The following is a 20,789-nucleotide window of genomic DNA, read 5'->3' as shown; positions in this document are numbered from 1 at the left end:
TAGTTTTTACTTAAAGCACTGCTGCTCCTGTGTGGAAGTACCCCTCATGTTGAAGTGACACGTCTCTCATCCACTCCTCCTGACTTCCTCTCTCTTGCTGTCTGGCTTTCCTATTTTGTGGTTTAACACGATTATGACTTTAAATTTCATGCACACCATAAGTACGGTGCTCCAATCAAGGAACGCAATTTGGCCCTGCAAATATACATGAAATTGATATTTTATTCCCACTTGAGCGCGTAATTCACACCACATATGCACTGCTGGTGGTATAAAGTTTCACTGAATGAAATGCTCGGCTAGAGTTGGCATCACTGTCAACGTTCTGGCCGTGGCAGGTTTTAAGGGAACCCACACACGTCCCACCTTTTTCTGTGTTGTTGTATAGTCACACACACCTCGATAACTGCCTGAATCATAACAGCACAACACTCGTGTTTGACAGGTCATCTGAAGTTCTCTGTGAAAGCCATTCGCTTTGAAATGCTCTTGGGAATAGCATCACTGATTTGATAATCATAGAGGGCATAATAGCAGCAAAGTGCTTGTGCCTTACACCAACCAAAGGGATATTGTAAGAGGAGCAGACTATGCATGAAGGGAACTTGCTTACTTTGCTTTCTCCGTGTTTTGCACTTATGTCACAGAGTCCTGTGAAAGATGGATGTTCTCACACTTGCCCCTTTGGTGTGTGAGCCAAGCAACTGTTTCCTTTACTGTGTATTGGTGGAGGTGCAGACTGAGAGTGTGTGGCGCACAGTTTTGTTTGTTCAGTGCAATAAGCCACACACAGTGGACTATAATTGCAAAATGCTGTATGTTCTCCAGTTCCCAATCAGTACAGGGTGATTGTACTGGCTCGGTGTGATGGAAAACCTGTAATATGGCAAATACAAAGACTGCAAGACTTGTTGGTGTTCAGTGATGTGGGCATGGATAGAATCCATGAGAATGTCTCATTACCACAGTTTTTCAGACTCTAGTTTGCTATCTTCTTTTTGTTTTATCCCCCGTCTTTTCCCTGGTCTCAATTTCTTTCTCTGTACGGGTAGTGCCGACTAAACTGGCTGCGTGAAACGAAGGCGGGCGGACGGGCAGGCTGAGGGCCGGAGCATTAAGCTAGTAAATCACTTTCTATTCTCATTAAGGACAGCCGTTGACTGGTGAGAAAGGCCTCTCTGTCCTCCCAGTCAGCCAGCTAGCAAATTTGCTGCTTCACCCTTCCAGTGCATGACTGCATGCTGTGGAGGGAGGATGGGAAAAAGGGGGCTTCAATAGCTCCATATGTGTAATACACACCAAAGGCATGGCGTGTGTGCACTGTCTTCTTTTAGAACACAGGTTTGGAGGGCAAATTCTAGAGATTTTTTTTTTAAATCACAAAGGCTAAGGTGACATGAAAATCATTCCAGCTACACTGGCCTTAAGGAGGCTTTTAAAACATTGTAGCTGAATGTAGAGACAAGCCCAACTATGAAGACAGTATGCTGTGCTTTTCTACAAATGGTGTGTTTATCCAGTCCTTGAGAGAATTGCAAACATGTTCATTCATTCCACTGGCCACAATGTGAAAGCTAAATGACCACCTTAGTATCATAGTATCCACAATAAATCATCATGTTCTCACTGTGAAACTAAAACTTCTGACATCGAATAGAAATTCATCAAGACAAAAATAGTGACATACAATGTGTTTCCCTTTTTAAATAATAGTGGTTTTTAGCTTACTTGCATTACAGTCAGATGCTTCCTTCTGCTTCCTTCCCACTGTGTGTGTTTGTCTGCCAAGAAATGGTGCAATATTCCAAATAAATGCAATATTCTCTGTTTTTGTATCAACACTTAATTTTTTAATGGCATAGCTGGTGTTCTGTAACATCTGCTGGGTGTATGTCATGACACAACCGTGCACTAGAGGTTAATGGTGACGTCTAAATCCTCATATTACTCTAAATGTGGCGTCCAAGTTGGACATTTCCAATGCCACCTGCATTTTGGTTGTATTCAGTATTCAACATCATAATGCATTAGGTTATCTTGACAGCTTTTTTTTTTTCTCTTGATGGAGGTGTTAGTGGCAGAGTTGTGCTTGTGAAATGAGATGTTGTACCCGACATCATGATAATACACAGTGTTGTTGATTTAGTAGAACAAAATGAACAGGCTGAATTACACACACACTGAGTTTTTATTATCAGAATTGCATTTGTTGCATCAATATTCCCCCCGATCATTTTCTTTCTCCTATTAAAATGGTGAATTTTGATGCTCCAGGATGCTCTGGAAGCTTAAGCCTTACAAAATACAGATATGCACACATACACATATTATAGAGGCTTAGGCATGGACATCATTATTTTTTACTTATTATATTTTTCATTGTATATTTTAACACCCACTATATGTTATATAAGACTGTGTGGTGTGCAGACCCTATTGGATTAACACTCTATTCTGTTTCTTCAATGTCTGTTGTTTTGAACCTTTTAGAAAGTTGTTAACATCAGTTACTGTGACAAAACGGATGAACAGCTTGAACAACACAGCAAATGCTGCTTGCAGTAATCTAACCTGTCCTAAAGAAGAGAAAATTGTAACGCGCAACGCCAACAACTAATTGTGAAAGATCTGAAAATTTCATTTAACATTTTGTGACTATGATGATATAAACACTGATTATTTGGCCCACAGTAGTCAGCATCTCATTACGTTTGAAACACCTGTTTGCTTTTTCTTCTTTGCTGGTTAAAGGACATTTTGACCTTTGTATGTTTAAAATACCTTAATTGCCATTTTTATATTAGAAACAGAGCAGCATATTACACGTGTACGTGCACGTGTCCTCGTAACTAAATTCACACACTTTTTTTTTTTTTTTTTTTTTTTAACAGTAGGGAAAATAACACCACAGACATCTGAAAACGCTGGGGCAAACCTTATTAGCCCTGTGCCACCCAAACCATAACGAGCATACAGTCTTGTTGTTTGTCTCTACAATGCTGTCAGATGTCCGATTGTTTGGTTGAACAGACGTCAGAGGTTAGGTTGGGGGGGGGGGCCAGCAAGTCCCCTTCCCACTGTGGCTTGCCTGCTCAGCTTTGATTTATTACCACAAGTGTCATGGAGAATGGATGAGCAGAAAGGGCAGTGCAGAGGAAATGCACAGAGCTCCCAACCCCACCCCCTTTTTCCTGCTTCGTTTTCTTCTGCTTTTCCTTTTTCTTTTTGTATTCAATAAGCGCACAGCTTATATACCTATCATTGCCTATGGTAAAATGATGTGGATTGGATTTGCTGATATGTTTTATTGTTTATTGTGTGGGTGTGCGTTGGGGAAAATGGTTTTGTGTTTAAGGCACATTGGAGGAATTAAGTGTTAAACTTTTCAGCTTCAGGGCTTTCACTTTTAAAGCAGGGTGTTTTTTTTTTTTTTTTTTTCCTGTGTGGTTTTAGTGCGCAATGTGCAAAAATGTGTCGGCAATGCAAGTTTGTGGCATCATACTTAGAAATTCCAGGGGGAGAGTTCTATGCTGCTACACTTTGTCACACAAGATAATTTTCTTTGCTCATTTTAAGTGATGTGGGACTGGGTGGAAATCGATACGTTTAGCAACACGGCTGACTCGGTAAACACCTCATTAGGAGTTCACCTTTTTGAAAACCTTCAAGCACTTAATGCAGGATTGAAAACATTCAGATGTGTCTCTTTCCTTTATCGTGCCCATCCATTGTACTGTACTAAATATTTACGCTACTCGTTTTTCACAGCATCTTAAGTCTTTCTTTTTGTTTTTGTTTTTTTTGGCGCATCTTATCGAGCACCAGCATTTCAACCAGCCTTTTTCCTCTCTCTCTCTATCTCTCTCTCTCTTTCTGTCTCCCTGTCTCCACTTTCTGCTCCGCTGTATCTTTCCAAGCAGGAGTTACAGCAAACCCTGCTTGCTCAGAGATGGGAGATTAAAAGCAACAGTGGTAAAGTGGAAAAAAAGAGAATGCCTGTACTAGAGCACTCTGTTCCCTGTGGCACAGAACATGTACACGCTGCACCACGTCTCAATCTTATGTCAGGGGCTGAGCTTAGCACTGCGGGACAAGCGATGAAGAGGGGGCAAAGGTCAACGGGAGAGGTGGGAGTTATTACATGGTGCGGTGCTGGAGGCGGGGGTGCGAGTTTTCTTGTTGCATGGTGAAAGTTCATGAGAAATTTTATTTTGGAATTGTATAAACAAGCTCATTCGACTGATATAGTGAGGGTGTTAAGAGACCATAGCGAATAGGATCCACGGTGGAGCTTGTGCAGGCCATCAAACGGTCTATTTATCATCATTTGACCTCCTATAATAGACCTATAGTAGGCTGTCTTTTAAAGATGAATGCTCTGCTACCTGCAGTCTCGTTCATAGTGTGAATTCTTTTGCTGACCGTACTACCACAACGTTTTCACTCGCGTCTGTTGGTTTGTTCGAACGTGGTAAAGTGGCAGTTTTTACGACAGAAATGAAGCTCTGCGTTCGGCACGGATCATTGAACAGTGTTCCAACTCTAAGTGTAATGGCCTCTCGCCTGCTTTCAGTCGCAAATGTCGCTATGATTTCCATTTATTCAGTTTTTATTGTGATTTGCGTTTTACATCCTGTTGCGAGGGACCGGCAAGTTGTGTCTGCTCTGGCTGTGATTCATCGGCTACTTGATTGGTTATGGGTGTTTATAAATGGCCGTAGTCCAGGTGTATTAAAATACAAACATGCATTTCCTGTGCATTGGTTTGTATTTATAAATGTGTGCATTTTTTTTATACCTTGGGCTGTGTGTACACAAGGTTGACTAAAGGATGATCCCAATGTAATACGGTTAAGTGGAAACTGAAAATAAATTATAGGACATAATCTAATATGCATCATTATTCTTTGCGCACTTCATACACAGCTATGGTAATATGCCAATCAATTATGAATGTTTTAAAAATGTAATACTTTTGAGGTTAGATGATAATTGATGATGGTAACTGATGTATACCACTACTAACAACAGTCACACTTACATGTGTTAATGACTGATAACCCTTGGTATTGAACACAACCACGTCTTAGTGTAATGGTGCAGGACCATGTTGGTGGGCAACTTTGCCAAAGAGACACAAAATGTGACAAATTAGAGGAAAAACCAACATAAGGCGTCTCAGGAAGAACAGGTTCATAAATTCTACAAGTCTCTGGTACTCTACACAAGCTACAAAATATTCAATCATATCCCACAGAGTGCTGTTTAACACATCAGTTCGAAATCTCAGGTTTCATGAATCAGTTTCATAATCATCACTGACACCTGTACGGAAGCTTTGCCTTTGTTTTGCTTCTCCATACAGAGAAACATATGTCCCTCTTTTACAAGTAACCGCTAATGAGAAAACAAACAACATATTGCAAGAATGTATCGCCTCTGCACATTGGAAGCCCATTTGACAGGCAGAGAGTCAGGAATCTTGCTCATTTAGCTTAATGGTGACAGACCTAAGTGATGGCTTTGAAAGGTAGAATGAATTGCTGTCGGTGACCCGCGCTGGTTGCTCGTCTTTGCAGGAACTCCACTTTGTGATGCCAGACATTACCACCAGTGTCTCTGCTTGCTCTTGCCTCGTAGCAGTGGTGGACAGCTTTGATCTCAAGATAATCATTTGATCATTACCATTGCTGAGAGGCGCGCTGTAGTTATCTTTGAGGGAATGAACAAAGAAGTTTATGTAAATACCCCTAATGAATGCACAAGCTCAGTTGCCTTTTTTCCTTCTGATTTATGCAAAGCAAGAACACGCACAATTGTTCATATGTTTTTTCCAGTTTTATTAATTGGCAAAGAAGATCAAAGATAATGTTTGGCAAATGAGTGTATGGCAAATCCAATTGCTGTTGGTTTTGTGTGTTGTGCTTGTTTGTTTGTTTATGAGATATTGTATGTTTAAAATGAGTCAGCTAAGATGGAATCTTTGTGATGATTTACTGTAACAGGACAAATAAAGGAACGGGTAGATCCTCAAAGTGTTTATCTTTCTTTATACATAAACATGAGGTGTGAGCTCTGTTTACTTATGTATCAAACAAATTCGGTTGTCTGCTTATACATCTAATTGCTAAAGCTCTATGAAACGTAATGGCGGATATTGAGAAACCTAAGCTGAATATGTTGATTGTCGAAAACATACATATGTAGCATATACAGCTACTTTTACCAACCTGACAACCATTTTATCCATTAGCACTTCACATTGGACCCCCACTGTGGCTTTGAAAGCTTTCAGAGATTCAGGGGCAAGCCCAAGGAATCTGACCAGTACTATCATGTCTCCCTTATGTAAACTAAAACCAGTAGCTTGCATTTATTTAAACATTAGCATCAAAAAGGAAACCCACAATTTTTCAGTATCCTATCTGCCTGTAAAAATTGATTGCGACAGTCTTCCTTATTGGAAGATGGATTTCTGCTGAGTACTTACCATATACTGTTTTCCATCTGCCTTGTTATGTCTGCCCTGCCCCAACATTTACGTCCAAGAGAACTTATTTTAATATGTAAAGCTGGACTAGTATCAAAGAACAGCCTGCATGGTGTATCTAACAAGAGAGCATGCTGCAAGCTGATCCCCAAAAGATTCATAAACTTTCCACTTGTATACTGTAGAGGGGCTTTCTAGTCTGTGCACTGAATGCATAATGTGACACTGATTTATAAAAGCAATTCCATTTAGTTGCTCTTTTTGCTCCTTGGGCTCCTCTGGTGTGTCCCCTACCACATAATAGAGGGCCCCATGTGACAAAGAAAACTGTGTAATGTATTTGCTCTCTTAGTAAAATACTTTTTATAATGCAAGCCAGACGTTTAGGGCTCAGGGAGTTCGGGTGAAATCAATCACCTGGCACATAGTATCTTTAAAACCAAGCGTGACGTGTAACCCATGTTGAATATTTTACGAAGTTCAAATTTGTCGACGTATCCTCGAGGTCGTCGCCTGTATAGCAAATGCATCAAACAACTTTAGTATACTGCAAAAGCAACAAACATGACCTTTCAAACAAAGCTTGGGTTTGATTGAATAAAAGACAGAAAATAGAAGGGCAGTTTTTCCATAAAAGGTTAATTGGATAAAGACGCAGCAGTGAAACCAACTTTTGAAAAAAAAAAAAAAGAAGAGAGAAATCATGGCTTTCATCAGGCTTCTAAGCTGATTAACAAATGGGCACCTGTCTGCTTCTCTGCAACATCCACTCATTTGGATTTAACGGAGTTTTACTCAACCTGCACAAAATGGAGGCTTTGCTCTAAAAGGATGAATAAACTCAATTTCTATCATTCTGTTATGAGATTTGATCGGTTTTGAGAAGTTCATGGCGAGTTCAGCAATCAGAGTTGAATATTTTTTTCTTTTCTCCTCCACTGCTTCTATCAGAATGTGATATTTTTCTCTCCTGGTATTTCACTATTTAAGTCGGGCAGATCGATGCTGGTGTGCAGCGTCCTGATGTTTAATTTTGAGAATCGATCCTCATAAAGATATCGATACCTGGTGTTTTTTGTAACAAGGACTCGCTTTATATTTAATGAAAGTAAATTTATATTTGGGCCTGAAAATGAAAAAAATTATAGTAGGATAATGGTAGATATAGGTAATAGTTAATGTAGGAATTATGTATTTTCTTCTCCTTCTTGTTCACATAGACACATTTAGAGACTCACACAGAGAAAACAAGTAGACACTCAGTGTGGCTGCTAGCTTAAATGAACATGAATGAACTTAATAACTGGGGTTATTAAGTTTATTACTGAATTCACGTGGTTTGTATGTGATTAACTCCGACTTTCAGTTGAAATAGTGTCAAAAACAAACCTTAAAATAGATTAAAAATGAAATGTTTATTGATAAAGTAAGTAAGGTAATACGTGGATAGAATTTGAAGGCTAAATCAAATTAACATCCATTTTCCCCTTTTTGAGGTGATTTGTACATAAAAAGAGAAAGCCACTGCTAACTACTCTACTAAATACCTTTAACTTATTCTGGTTGAAAATACAGTTTTGGCCCATGCAGTGTGGAGATTTTGACGAACCAGAAGACACGAAGGAACACAATAGTGAAGTGTTAAGTCCACCCCCGACTGTGTAAACTTAAATGAGACATGAGCAGAGAAAAAGCCCTGAAGAGCAGACTGTGTATTTACAGTATGTGTATGGAATGGACCATGATGTTTGCTTCTCACATTTGGATTTCTGCTCGGAAGCTGCTCAGAAAACGTTCATCCTCGATCCTCGTGTGAGTGCTATCAGCGTGCTCGAGAGCAGGTGGAATTTCCTTTGCCTGGGCAAAGCTCTTAGTTGTGTGCAAGTTCTAACTTATCTTGCAAGAGTGAGAGTAATGAAAATGCTGCATACCTGCCTGCTGATACTCAGCCAGTCGGATGAGTGCCAACTCTCTCTGTGACACACAAGAAAAGCAGGGTTTGACTGGATGGTAGTGCTTCTTACAACTTACAGAGCCCTCTATAAAGCTGCTGTATTTTTTTATTTATTTAGTTATTTATTTTTTTTGTAGACCATTTATGGATATGCTAACTTTCTTTAAAGGTTTTATGCCATTTTCATGCATAATTAATTTAGTGCAAATCAAAGGATCAGTCATCAGCACAAGCAATTCATTTTCAAAGTGTCTTTTTCTCTTTGGCATTCCCTTCTTGCCAGTAACAGAAATGGCAACAAAGACCAATCCAATCTTTTTGGATTAAAAGGAATAATATGAAATAGAAAACACTGCATTGCCAAAAATAGGTTGTAAAGTGTTTTACTCCATTTTCTAGCCTTATTTGGCCATTTTTTTCCCCTTTCCAGTTTTAGCAGTGTTTTATGTGGAAATGTTCATGTTTTTTTTTTCCTTCCACTTATAAAGGATTTTTTTTGGGTGGGTGATTTTGATGTCACAAAGTGTCCTTTTTTTGCTAAAGGAAATGGAATTGCTTTCAAATTATATTTATTATTTGAGCAAGCGCACGGTTGGGTGCATCAAATTGCAATCTGCAAAACACCACCAGCACCACCAGCACACTACTCTGCTGTAATTAAGATCAGTGAGGAATACGATGGGAGTGAGAGTCGGCATCAAGCTGTCAGTAAGAATGTATGGTTTACCCAGACTGGCTTGCATGGAATTCACCCCTGGCTTCAAGCAGACCAAACGGCCTGTAAATGTCCTCCTGCTGGTTGACAGGTTAGATTTTCAGATTCCAGGTGAGATGAAAGCCTAGTTTTCGCTCTGCTTGGGCTCTAGTTGCTCTCTGTACCCCCCTTCTTGTCCTTGCTTCTTTCATTCACACTATATTGTTCACTCACCTCTGCTTTTATTCTGAACATCATGCTCTGTTTTTTTTTTCCTCTCCCAACAAAAGACTCTGCTCTATGTTTCAATAGTTTTAGGATTTAACATAAATTTTTGGAATACAGCTCCAACAAAATGAATTTTCTCACCTGTTTGTCCCTTTTCTTTATCTGCACAGGAGTACAGCTTGTGTCTGTAGTATCAGTTGTATATATTAGTTCATTATCACCGTGGCAATGTAGTTAATAGTCTCGACTAACCTAGTTAATGGAATTATTGAAATCACATAAGGGTCTTATTTTGCAAACATGACAAGCAGTGTGTGTGTTTCAAAGAGGAAAAGGAGAGTCATTGTTCATATAAGCTGGTCACAATGATGTTTAAGACCCATAAAATTTGATTCCCAACAGAATTTGCTCTGCACCTTGGAAACGTGCCAGCTCTGCACAGCTCACTACCGTCATATCCCCATGGTTCCTACAAAAGATTTTAAACCTTTTATCTATGCTGGTGTGTTTGTACCTATTTGCATTCCCTCCAAGCCGTACAATCTCTGAGATTTTCTTTCAGATAAAGATTGTGCCTTATTAATCTCCCTTTGACTGATGGTTTCCCTCCCAGTTTTTTTTTTTTTTTTTTTTTAAATGCTCCATTGTGCACATCTGTCTGAGTTCCTGGTGGAGTTGGCTTTATCTGCACAGGGACACATGTTCTGAATCTTCTGTTTTCTAGTTGTCAGTCTAGGTGATATTTGCCCATTGATTTCAGACAAAAAAAACATTTTTCTCTGCTCTAAGTAATCAGTAAGATGTGACAAAACATTCTGAATGACCTTAGGTGGCGCAGATGTTACACTCAGCCATTGTTGGATATTTCAATAATGGAGCCATTGTGCAGGTTTTACAAAGAAACAAATTTTTTGAGATCCACTAAGAAGATTATATGTAGAGTTATTAATAATTGTTTGGCCAGCAGGAGTGTCTATAATAACATCTCCTTGAAAATTGCTTTTTCTTGTCAGTGTTTTCAATTCCAAATTGCTAGTGTTGTCATGCATCTCCATGACTCATTAGGACGTTTTGTGCAATCATTATCCAAACTGAAAGATGGCAGCCATGCAGTATGTCAATATCATTATTATCAAACATACTTTCTTTTTACCATTTTAGAATATGTCTCAGTCAGATTTAATCTTTTTTTCCCCATTCACCACCAGTGAAACTGAATAGAGATGCTTTCAGCCCAACTACACACTTCTGATAAGCCTTAGGGGAAAATGGACATTTGGCCTCATTCATTGTATGCTTATCCAGAGGAAGCTCATTGGTATGTCACAGCTGTATCCCCTCTCGCCTCCGTTCTGAGGCACAGCACACACTGTGCATTTTTTCAGGTGTTTTGTCTGGCTCTGGATTAGCTCTGATCTAACAGCAATTACCCTTAGAAGTGTAACACAACAGAGCATGCTCTCCCGAGGTCACTGGCAGGTGACGTGTCTTAAGAGCGGCTAAGAGCATTGTCAAGGTTAGCAATTGGCACACATTAAATTTGCAGCCTCTTCATTTTGTGGCAGTTCTGTCGGTTGTTAATTTATAAGATCTTTGAACATATTTAAGAAATTGTCTGTCACCATCATTTTTAATGTGCGAAGTGGACTGTTTGTGGAGCTGTACAAATTAAAGCTGATTTGATTAAGACTATACACAAATACCATTTAAGTAATGCAGTCGTGCATGGACCCAATGGTGATAAAACATGTGTTGATAGCTTACGCAAACAGGCATGTAGACGTATCCTCTTCCCATCTGTTTCACAGTATTACACTTTCAGAGGGAGAATGAAAAACACATGCAGCATGTCTGGTTTTAATGTTAATGCCACCTCCTCTAAATAAATAAATCACACATCAAGCAAACAGCAAGAAGTTTGTAGCTAATTCTGAGGCATCTCAGTTGCTGCAGTCCAAAGGAAGGAAGATGTAGATGACAGTAGGTAAGGTTCTCCTCTAGAGGCACAGGAAGGTTTTTTACTTGTTCTTTTTTTCAGGTGGTATGGGTGTCTGGGTGGCTAATTGTGAATCTGCCCAGGCAAATAGATAACATTCATACATATGATAGATGTATATTTGTGCATCCCCTTGCATCCTTCCTTCCACATCTGTACTCACAGAAGTGACTACATCTTCCTTTGTACCAATGTCTCCTGTGGGCCAATTAATTGATCACTAAAATGATTTTTTTTTTAAAAGGCATGATATTAAGACACATTGGGCCTTGGGATTTTTTGCGACATTTTGTGGTCCCAATTATTAATCAAAAAACTAATCAGCAGATTAATCAGTAATAAAAATAATCATAGTCCAAATCCCTTGGTTGACATTAAGAAATCAACTCCCATTTCCTTTTATTTATTTTTTTTATTAAAAAAAAAAAAAAGGCGTTGAGGGCTGTTGCTGTGTGACTGCCGGCTCTTTTGGTAAAATGTTTTCACATCTCTGTGTGTACAAGATCCCCAAAGGCAGCAACATATCTGTGTGTGATGGTCAGGACTCTGATTTGCTTTCTGATACCCACTGCCAGAGGGTAGAAACGATATACCGAAGCCACTTTTGTTGCTGCTGTATACTCCGTCTTCATTTGTGCTTTAAGCTTTGAAATCACAACTTTGAAGATTTAGCGTTCCCTAAAAAGCGGAGTTAAGAGAGAAGCCAGCTAAAGCTAGGCCTACTAATAATGTGACATCACACTCACTCAGTGGGACTGGGGCAATATGGCTGCCCTGTGTATGTTTCATTGCTAGTGAGTCAGTTTTCTAGTACCTCTCAAAACTACTTTTACATATTATTTTAGGTAAATGAGAGAAAAGTTTAGTCATAGTTTATTCAATATAGTCACCAAGAGAATACTTAGGATTTGTTTAGATTTTTGGTTGTTTGTTAGACTATGTACACAACTTATTGTCAAAATATAAAGGCCACGCTGTGGGATCTTGTAACTTAATGACAATCTGTAATTACTGTAATTAGTGCCCCAGCCTATGATCACTGATTAAAAACTGTTACTGTAAATGTGGCAGAAAGCAGAGCAACTGATTACGAATGGCACGGCCCACATCAGTGATCCCACACACACCAATATGTAATTACTGATTGGACGAAGCCTATGATGATGATGATTTATTTACACATGAATCATAGAATCATATACATGAAGCATTATTTTTTTTTCTTTAGAAATGAGCCATTTTAAATTAGAATGCTGTAATTGAACATAAATACAATTGTTGTATTGTGTATAGGCATTAGTAGTTATACCTGTAGTCTTGTGTAACAGTGTATGTGTTGATGCCAGCACTACCTAAAGAAATATGTTAAAACAAATCAGATTTAGTCCCATTTTCAAAATGATTCTCAAGATTACCTGTAGTTATGGAATATTTTAGGAAAATAAATACACATTTTAGTATAAAGGAGGTAGACAGATCATCATATATTGCAGTGTGTGCGGTGTGCCTTCCATCCATTAGCCCAACAGTGTGATCACTGTTCCGTAACATGACCGCAATCAGGACAAATGCACTATTAACTCTGTAATGAGACAGCTCAACAAACAGAATTAATGGGTCCATTCAAAATGGCACTCTCCAGCGATCAACACTTAGTTAGGCTTGTAACTATGGCTGTCAGAGTCAGGGAGAATATACTCTGCCTTAGCTGAAGTGAAGACAGATCTTTAGAATTGATTTTGTCGTTTCTAACTTCCAGGCAACTTTGCACCACAACAAACTAGAAGTCTAACTTGAGTCATTTTAAATCCTGCAGTAAATTCTAGCAAAATGGCCACAGGGGCTGGGTCTCAATCATGAAATGTTGGTGAAATCCTGTGTATATTTTCACATACAACATTTTGGGGATTAAAGCTCTCATTGGATATGTCAAACATTTAGAAATCAGTACTTTTCTGATACATATTTTAATGAATCTTGATCCCTTAATGTGTAGCTTAATTAGCTTTGCTTGTTTTCATCCTGAGTCCTTTTGATCTTGTGTTGGGATGAGTTGAAAAATATGGCAAAAAATACCTACTGCATTGTGTGTCTCTGCTGCCAAGCAGGTGTTGGTGTTGCACAATGTGTGATCCCACTCTTAAGTTTTTACAGTAAAAACTGACAACATTCTCACCTCACTTGTGTTTATAGTGTATAGGTGATACTTTATTTTCAGTGTTATATCTCTGTTTCAAGCAGAAGTGTCTTACCAGTGGAACCACATGTCTGTTTATTTGTAGCTTTCACCCATTTTTAGAACAATACACCAAATGGCAACATTGCTAAAAGTTAAATAAAACTTATGTCTTTACCCATAATTGCACCACTGATAATGATGATGAACTAAAGATCTAAAGTTAAGGTGACCGTAAGTAGTAAGTAAAAAGTTTACATCATTTTTCACACCAGAATGCAAACACTTAAGATTATTTATGTCATGTATTCTTTTATTTGGTATTAGTGTCTGCACTTGTGTCTTGTTGAATCCTGTCAAAGCCAGAAGATTCAACATTAATAAACTCTCTGACAACCCCAATGATGGATTTATTCCTCAGCACTTTCACTATTACATCCACTGATCTAATGGGATTTGCCAGACTGACTATTATGACAAAGTAGGCAAATGATTGTCAGGATGTTGCCACTCATCAGTCATATTAATTGCATTTATATGTCATTATTACAGTCTCCTAATGGATGATAGCTGCTTGCAGGCGGTCTTTCTCCTCCCTTACCTAATTGAGTTTGAGCCAATGTTTTTTCTCTTCCAATGCAAACTGCAACTTGAGTGCTGTTTTCTGGTGTCTCCATGAAAACCATTGCTTCCTTTTGACTACTTAATGCTATTTGTCAGTGGATTTGAACAGGCTTCTTAGTTTCCAACCTATTGATCCGGTGACTGTTAAAGGTTACATGGCTTAAGAAAGTCAACATCTAATATACAGGGATCAAAACAAACATATTTTTAGTGTATTGATTTTTTTTTTTTTCCCCACTGCAGTGATGCCTCCCAGACTGAACAAGGAAGGAGTGCTCGCCTCTGCTCTACTGAGCTAACAATGAGATTCCACACATATTCACAAGTATAACTATAAATTGTTTGGAAAGTCACAGTGAAGCAGTCTTTAAAGGTCAACAGAAATTATAGCAAGACAGACTGACAGGCCGTATGGAAGTGAAAACTAATTAGATTCATGAAGTTATATACTTTATCATGAAAATAATACAGCATGCTGTCAGTGTCCTCTCATCAAAGTTCTGCAGTAAATTCTATTATCTGAGTCTCTGACTGTGTTCAAGGTTTTTAGTCTTCACACGGTACATACCCTAGCACTCAAAGCTGAGTAATTCGCTCAGTATGCCAACGTGCGGTTCAAAATGGCTTGTTCATGGTTACATTCCTGGCATTGTGCTCAGCCTGTTTGACTGGCAGACGCCACTTGATTAGTTGTGAGACCATATTCCTGCTAAGGTCAGACAGATTCCTAATGATGTGTTGTGTGGTTTTATGGACTCTTCCCATGAGTATTGGTGAGGCTACTGTAATAAGCTGTCACTGAGGCACCCATTAGAAGCTGCTCGTAAATGTCCATATTTTCTCTAGGCGTGGAGGTGAAAGTGCCTCAATCTTGTCACAGCCGTGACATGGGAAACAGTTAACCCTTGCAAGTTAAACAAGCTTGTGCAAAATGGACTGGGAATATCGTAATTGCTGGCACATGTGCAAAGAATTAGCTTATCTGGGTGAGTGTGCAATATGTGTTAAGGTTGAGTCTTTACCTCAGCAGCCAGGGTTTGAATCCAGCCTCGGCCCTTTGCTGTATGTCATCCCCTCCTCCCCGCCTTTCTTGTCTCTCTCCATTATTGCGATCATAATAAAGGCAAAAATACCAGAAAAAACTTTTAAAAATAAATAAAAGAAAACCTCCTTTAAGATGTGACAAGACCAAGAATGCCAGAGGGGCTTTTATTCATTGTCTTCTACTTTTAAGGGTTGACAGGCTGACAATGCACAAACATAGACTTCCTTTAGTGCTTATTTAAATAGCAAGTCTACTTACGTACATGTCTTTGATTTGTTTAGCTAATGTCTTGCTTGTGGTGAGTGGCTCTCTATTATAAATAAACAATCAATTTAGCTGGCAAGGAATGTGTTGCTGTCTGTGTAATGATTTTCCATCCAGCAGACTTCCTGCTTCCTGTTTTCTTCAAGTAGGTGGATAGATAAATGGAAAGTCTTGAGTAGATGTTGCATGTGCTTCCTCCCAGTAATACAGTCAGTATGATCATAAATGTATCATTTAACAGTTCACAATAAAATCCAACAAAATGATGGAAACATTTACAAGGTGGCTGAAATTATGTCGATCCCTTGTCATTTCCAAGATGTGCAAGGCATTTATTGCAATAAAACTGACACGCGTCCCCGTTTTAATCAACAGTTGTTAATGGAGGTTGTAATATTGAAGTGATGCCCCATTGTGACGATGTAGTTAACTGAGACTTAATGTTGCTCTATATCTCGTTTCTGATCCATATTTCAGAGGGAAAACACAAGGTGATGTTCATTGTTTGTTTAGCATGGTGTGTGTGTGTAATTACTCTTTATCTGTCTCATGGTGTTTGTCTCCATATGACATAACAGACCTTGCTGTCATATTCTCAGTCCGAGCGCACCTCAGATATTGCAGATCCCTCTACTTGCAAGTGAGTTTTTCTCGTCTCGACTAAACCACAATCAGCTTGAATCACACGGCATTTAGAGCTGATTCTGGGGTTACAAAGTTTCAGAAGTGGGGGAGTTAAGCAGTGCAAATTAGCACCTTTCCGTTTTGACAGCAAATTCATCTTAAGAAAAAAGGGTGACACGCAGGTTATATGTATGTGCACCATGTACTTTCACATTACTGTAATGGGCTACATTCAAGTGGCAGTCACAGCTGATTGTTAGGTGGTTGCCATCATGCAGCAGGAATTGTTGCACTGTCTTGCATGCAAACATTGCATTTTATGAAATGGGCAGCACCATGGCCCTGTATTAGTTACTGTTTCCTATTTTGGCACCGAAGTTTGGTTCCTTGTGTCACATCAACAAACAGTGGAACAGGTATGCCCACAGGGGATGCTATAATAAAGCCTAATGGTAAAACTCTGCCACACCATCTGGTAGGGGCTGATTTTTAGTGTCTCTTCATGTTGAACAACTTTAGCTGTTGTATGTGTGACCTCCATTTACTGCATGTTTTTTTTTAACTACATCTAAAACTCTTTCCTCATTAATAAGAGTACATATACTTACATTGTGTATTGAATAGAAGACATTTGTCATCTTTTATGTATTTGAACAAAGCACGCCAATGTAATTTATTGCGGCTTTATAGAAGTGAAAAGCAGACCATCCAAAGTCAAGAGTCTCTTCAATCACATCTGCTTTCATCACTGATTGTTGACGCATTGATTGGATTTGTATCACAGGTACATGGGCTGGTTTATTTGGGTTTTTATCTAATATCACTCCCTAAAGTGCACTATATCTACTGTCATTTTATTTCACCAGTGTGAAATGCTGCACAAACCCCACAGTTGATTGGAAAGCGTCCATGGCATATACACCACTTCACGCCAACATCCCCACAGCATGATGCGTGGCATTTTACAGATGCCAAAATTAATACCCCTGCAACACCACACCTGCCATCGATGACACAAAAAGATGATGATTCAGAAATGTCTCAAATCTCAATTCACTGATAGAGAAATTGAATGTCAATTATATAAAGAGTAACAACTGAGTAAATAAGAGTGATGGATGACCTGTGGTTCTGGTCTGTTTATCAGTGATTTTTAGTGTGGCTCCAGCAGTTCAAAACATGGTCCTGTGAAAGTTATTTTTACATGATTAATTGCTTTCAATTTAGGTGCTACCCCCAACCTTTACATATTCTCCATGTTATGTTGCCAAAAAAAGAATATTTTTATTGTTATCCTCTATTCTGCTGCTGGCTCCAAGCAACTACCAGGGACTGCCAAGTTCCTACATCTACATTTGTAATGCCAGGTTTTGTGTATATAACAGCTCTCCCTTCACACTCTACATGGCTCAGGGGCTGCTGCATAATTTAGTGGTCTGGAGTGGTGACCTCGTCCAAGTAGTGACAAGGAACATTTATTATAGTCTCTTTTTTTCCATATTTGTGTGGCCTGTAGGAGTGTAAGACTTTGTTCCTTAACAATCCACATTTTCAAAAAAGATGACTGATGACATCCAACAAAGGCATAGAAAAAACGAATGTGTGTGTGTGTGTCTCTTTTTATTCCCCTTTGAGATGTTAATACCTCCCAGAGGAGCATTTCCTGCCTATAATGTGATAATTTAACTCATAGTTTCTAACAAAGGCATTTCCTTTGTTGAAACAACTACAGTTTAAAAACAAATCCTGGCTTTTCAACTGACTAAACAAAATGAATGCAATGACTTCATAATATAAGAACATATATTTAGCCCTTTTAAATGGGGACTGGCAAGACAAGACCTACATTTTTTCAGCAGTGGACAGTTCTGCCAACACATTTCATTTCAGATCTGCTAAGTCGCACTGTCTCCAACCATTTAAATGCAGGACTTCTCTAACTCACTCTAGCAGATGCAGTTTCAGCACCGGAGATCTCCTTCGCTGTGGAGAAATAGGAAACGAGTATTCTTCCGAGTCAGCACTTCTGACCGAACAGCTCATGTTTCACTTTGCAATAACGCCACAATGAGATTATCAGGAGTAACGGGCAAAAACCAAAAAGAATCAAATGAGAGCATTGCTTACCATTCAGTAGGCGCGTCTCTAATTATACAAGGCCATGCAGTTCATTTTATGAAATTCACATCCATTACATTGAGACTGTGTAAAGGTTGGTTCACTTAAATCACCAAAAACCTTGCTTATTATTTATACTTAACGGTATTTAGTTGCAGAGGCTTTTGGTTTTATATATCAATTGAGATATTTAGAGAAATTCTGCAATTACACAACTGAAATGGAGGCGAATTACATTTTGTTTGCTAGGCTCAAAACATTTGAAAAAGAGAAAAGGATGAAAAAAAATCGATTTCATTTGATGTGCCAAACAAAAAGTTCCAAGGAAAACCACTGGCATTACGGTCTGTGAAATATCTAAAGGATGCAGTTCCTTGTTTTTGTAAAGAGACATTGCTTTTGAGTTTTTCAGTCACACTTTTTCAGTGCTTTTAGCAGCACAAATGAATTCCATTCACCTTAGTTTTTCATTGGTGGCAGCAGAACATTGGCAGATTTCTCAATGTTTATAAAGCCAAACGTAAATGCATGGCTTGATACCACAAAGCAAGTTAATGTGTTTTTTGTTTTGTGTGTGAGTGTGTGTGAGATTTAGGTGAAGTGATCCTGTAAGCTGTCCTCATTCAGAGAAATTTGGTTAGGCCGTCACCTGTGTGCTCAGATTTATTTAAAACCTTGGCCTCGTTGTCCTTTTCATCATGAAACTGGGCCATTGACTAAACCAGTCATGGTTTGAGTATATATACCACTCTCACTCGTACTCGGATTTGGGTGTAAATTGTGAATAGAAAGACAGTGGGAGCATGGTTGGGGTGGTGTTCATGTCAGAATAATTCCTATTTATTATCTGCAAGTTTGCTCCATTCGAATGTTGATGTCGACTTGCTTGTGTGCAATTCCTGATTTTGTATGTGACACTTTGTCCAGATAATGCAGTGGATATAGCACCTGTCACCTTGATAGAGTGGTCTCATGTTATCTGGACTATTATTTGAGAGATTATGGCAGTCTAAATTGACTCTAAAAACCATCGCTCAAAAGAAAGATGATCTAATGACTGAGATCTTCATCACGCAGAGCATCTGAAAACACTGAGCATCTATTAACGCTAATGCATATTTAATCATTTCCCTTAGCCTTGCTCTGTGCAGCCTGGCAGTACCTACGGTGGTGCTGCCACACACTGGCACATAAATATCAGGAAATATTATGATTGCTTAATTCTAGAGATGTGTTTGGGAGATTTGTGTGAGCTTTATGTGCACATTGGGCCTCGAAACCACTAGAATTTGAATATCATTCCTGTGTGCGCCTCCAGCCTGGAGTTGAGCTTGGATGGTCTTAAAATCAACTAGGTATGTTGATAATCCAGAAACTGATCGCTGTTGACTCAGTAGCACAGAATTCATCACCGTGTAAGGTCTATGTTCATATTTCTTCAGGGAGACACGTTCCAGGGGAAAGACGGTGGGAAACTTAATATGCACTCCGGTTTTTTGAGATACCAGCTGAAAGAAAAATGTCACTTTTCAATGCGGAGGGATCTTGGAGGCGGCAACGTGGAGTGCAACAGCAGAAGGAGAGGGAGATGCAGCCAAAACGATCACTGGAGCCAAAGGGAGGACAATCCAAGTGGTCAGCATCCGCTTTAGTAGACTGCCTGGCACTTGACAAAATGCTTGAGCACAGCTTGTTTACATGCATTTTAAAATGGACGTTACACACACACATAAGTCTGTAAATACTCTAACCAATTAAAAAAAAGTTATTAAGGCTGTCCAAAGTTATTTTTTATTGCTGCAAGAAATACTTTGAGACACACATTTATCTTACCTTGAGCTATATTTCCAAAGGCGTGCCTTAGAGGCATTTATCATGGAGATGGAAAAATGAATCTGTGTCAGGAGCAGGGTTAAGACTGTATGTGTTTTTATGTCTGAGAACACCTGGAGCTCATCACGCAAAGCAGATACCTAGGTTTTTTTTTGAGTCCCTTTAAAAATCAGGACCTTGGACTGATTTTATTTTGAAAATTGAATTAAAAAAGGAGCTGTTTCAGATATTGCTTCATGCAGTCATTCAGCTAACCTGGTGTTCCTGCTGTGTGCGAGACAGGCCCCTGGTTGTTGGCATGAAAAGCAGTTGCATGCGCGAGTGTTTGCATGTGCATTTATTCTGTGTGCTTGCAGTGCCTCTGGTGTTGCTGCTGTGTGTCTTCCCTTGCAGTGTGTGTGTGTGTGTGTGTGTGTGTGTGTGTGTGCATGCGTCTTAACACTGTCTGCTGTCTAAAGGAAACAGAGTTGCTGGCTAATGACATCTGACAGAGGCCGTCTGTTATGGTCATGTGATACAGTCTCAGAGCAGCGAAGGCCTGCTTAATAGATGTGGTGTGACCATGAATCCATGCAAGTAAAAAAAACAGCAGACTGGCCACATACAAAGAGGCTGATTCTTACAATATAAATTTGTCAATAATCAGATTTTGCCTCTCCAAATACACCAGGGTATCTATCTTATTAACATCTCTGGCTGTATTAGACCATCTACAGAAATGCTTTAAGGTCATGTCGCAGTAA

At 39.1% G+C, this 20,789-nt stretch overlaps 1 protein-coding gene across 2 annotated transcripts in view; it reads left to right on the top strand.

Annotated features, from left to right (window-relative positions):
* Window positions 1-20,789, top strand: part of LOC108874064 (astrotactin-2) — a 242,057-nt gene that overhangs the window by 976 nt on the left and 220,292 nt on the right. The gene's annotated exons all lie outside the window — the stretch shown is intronic.

This window comes from Lates calcarifer, linkage group LG9 (genome assembly GCF_001640805.2).
Source record: "Lates calcarifer isolate ASB-BC8 linkage group LG9, TLL_Latcal_v3, whole genome shotgun sequence".
In the NCBI taxonomy this organism is placed as follows: domain Eukaryota; kingdom Metazoa; phylum Chordata; class Actinopteri; family Centropomidae; genus Lates; species Lates calcarifer.
This window is presented reverse-complemented; position numbering and strand designations above follow the sequence as displayed.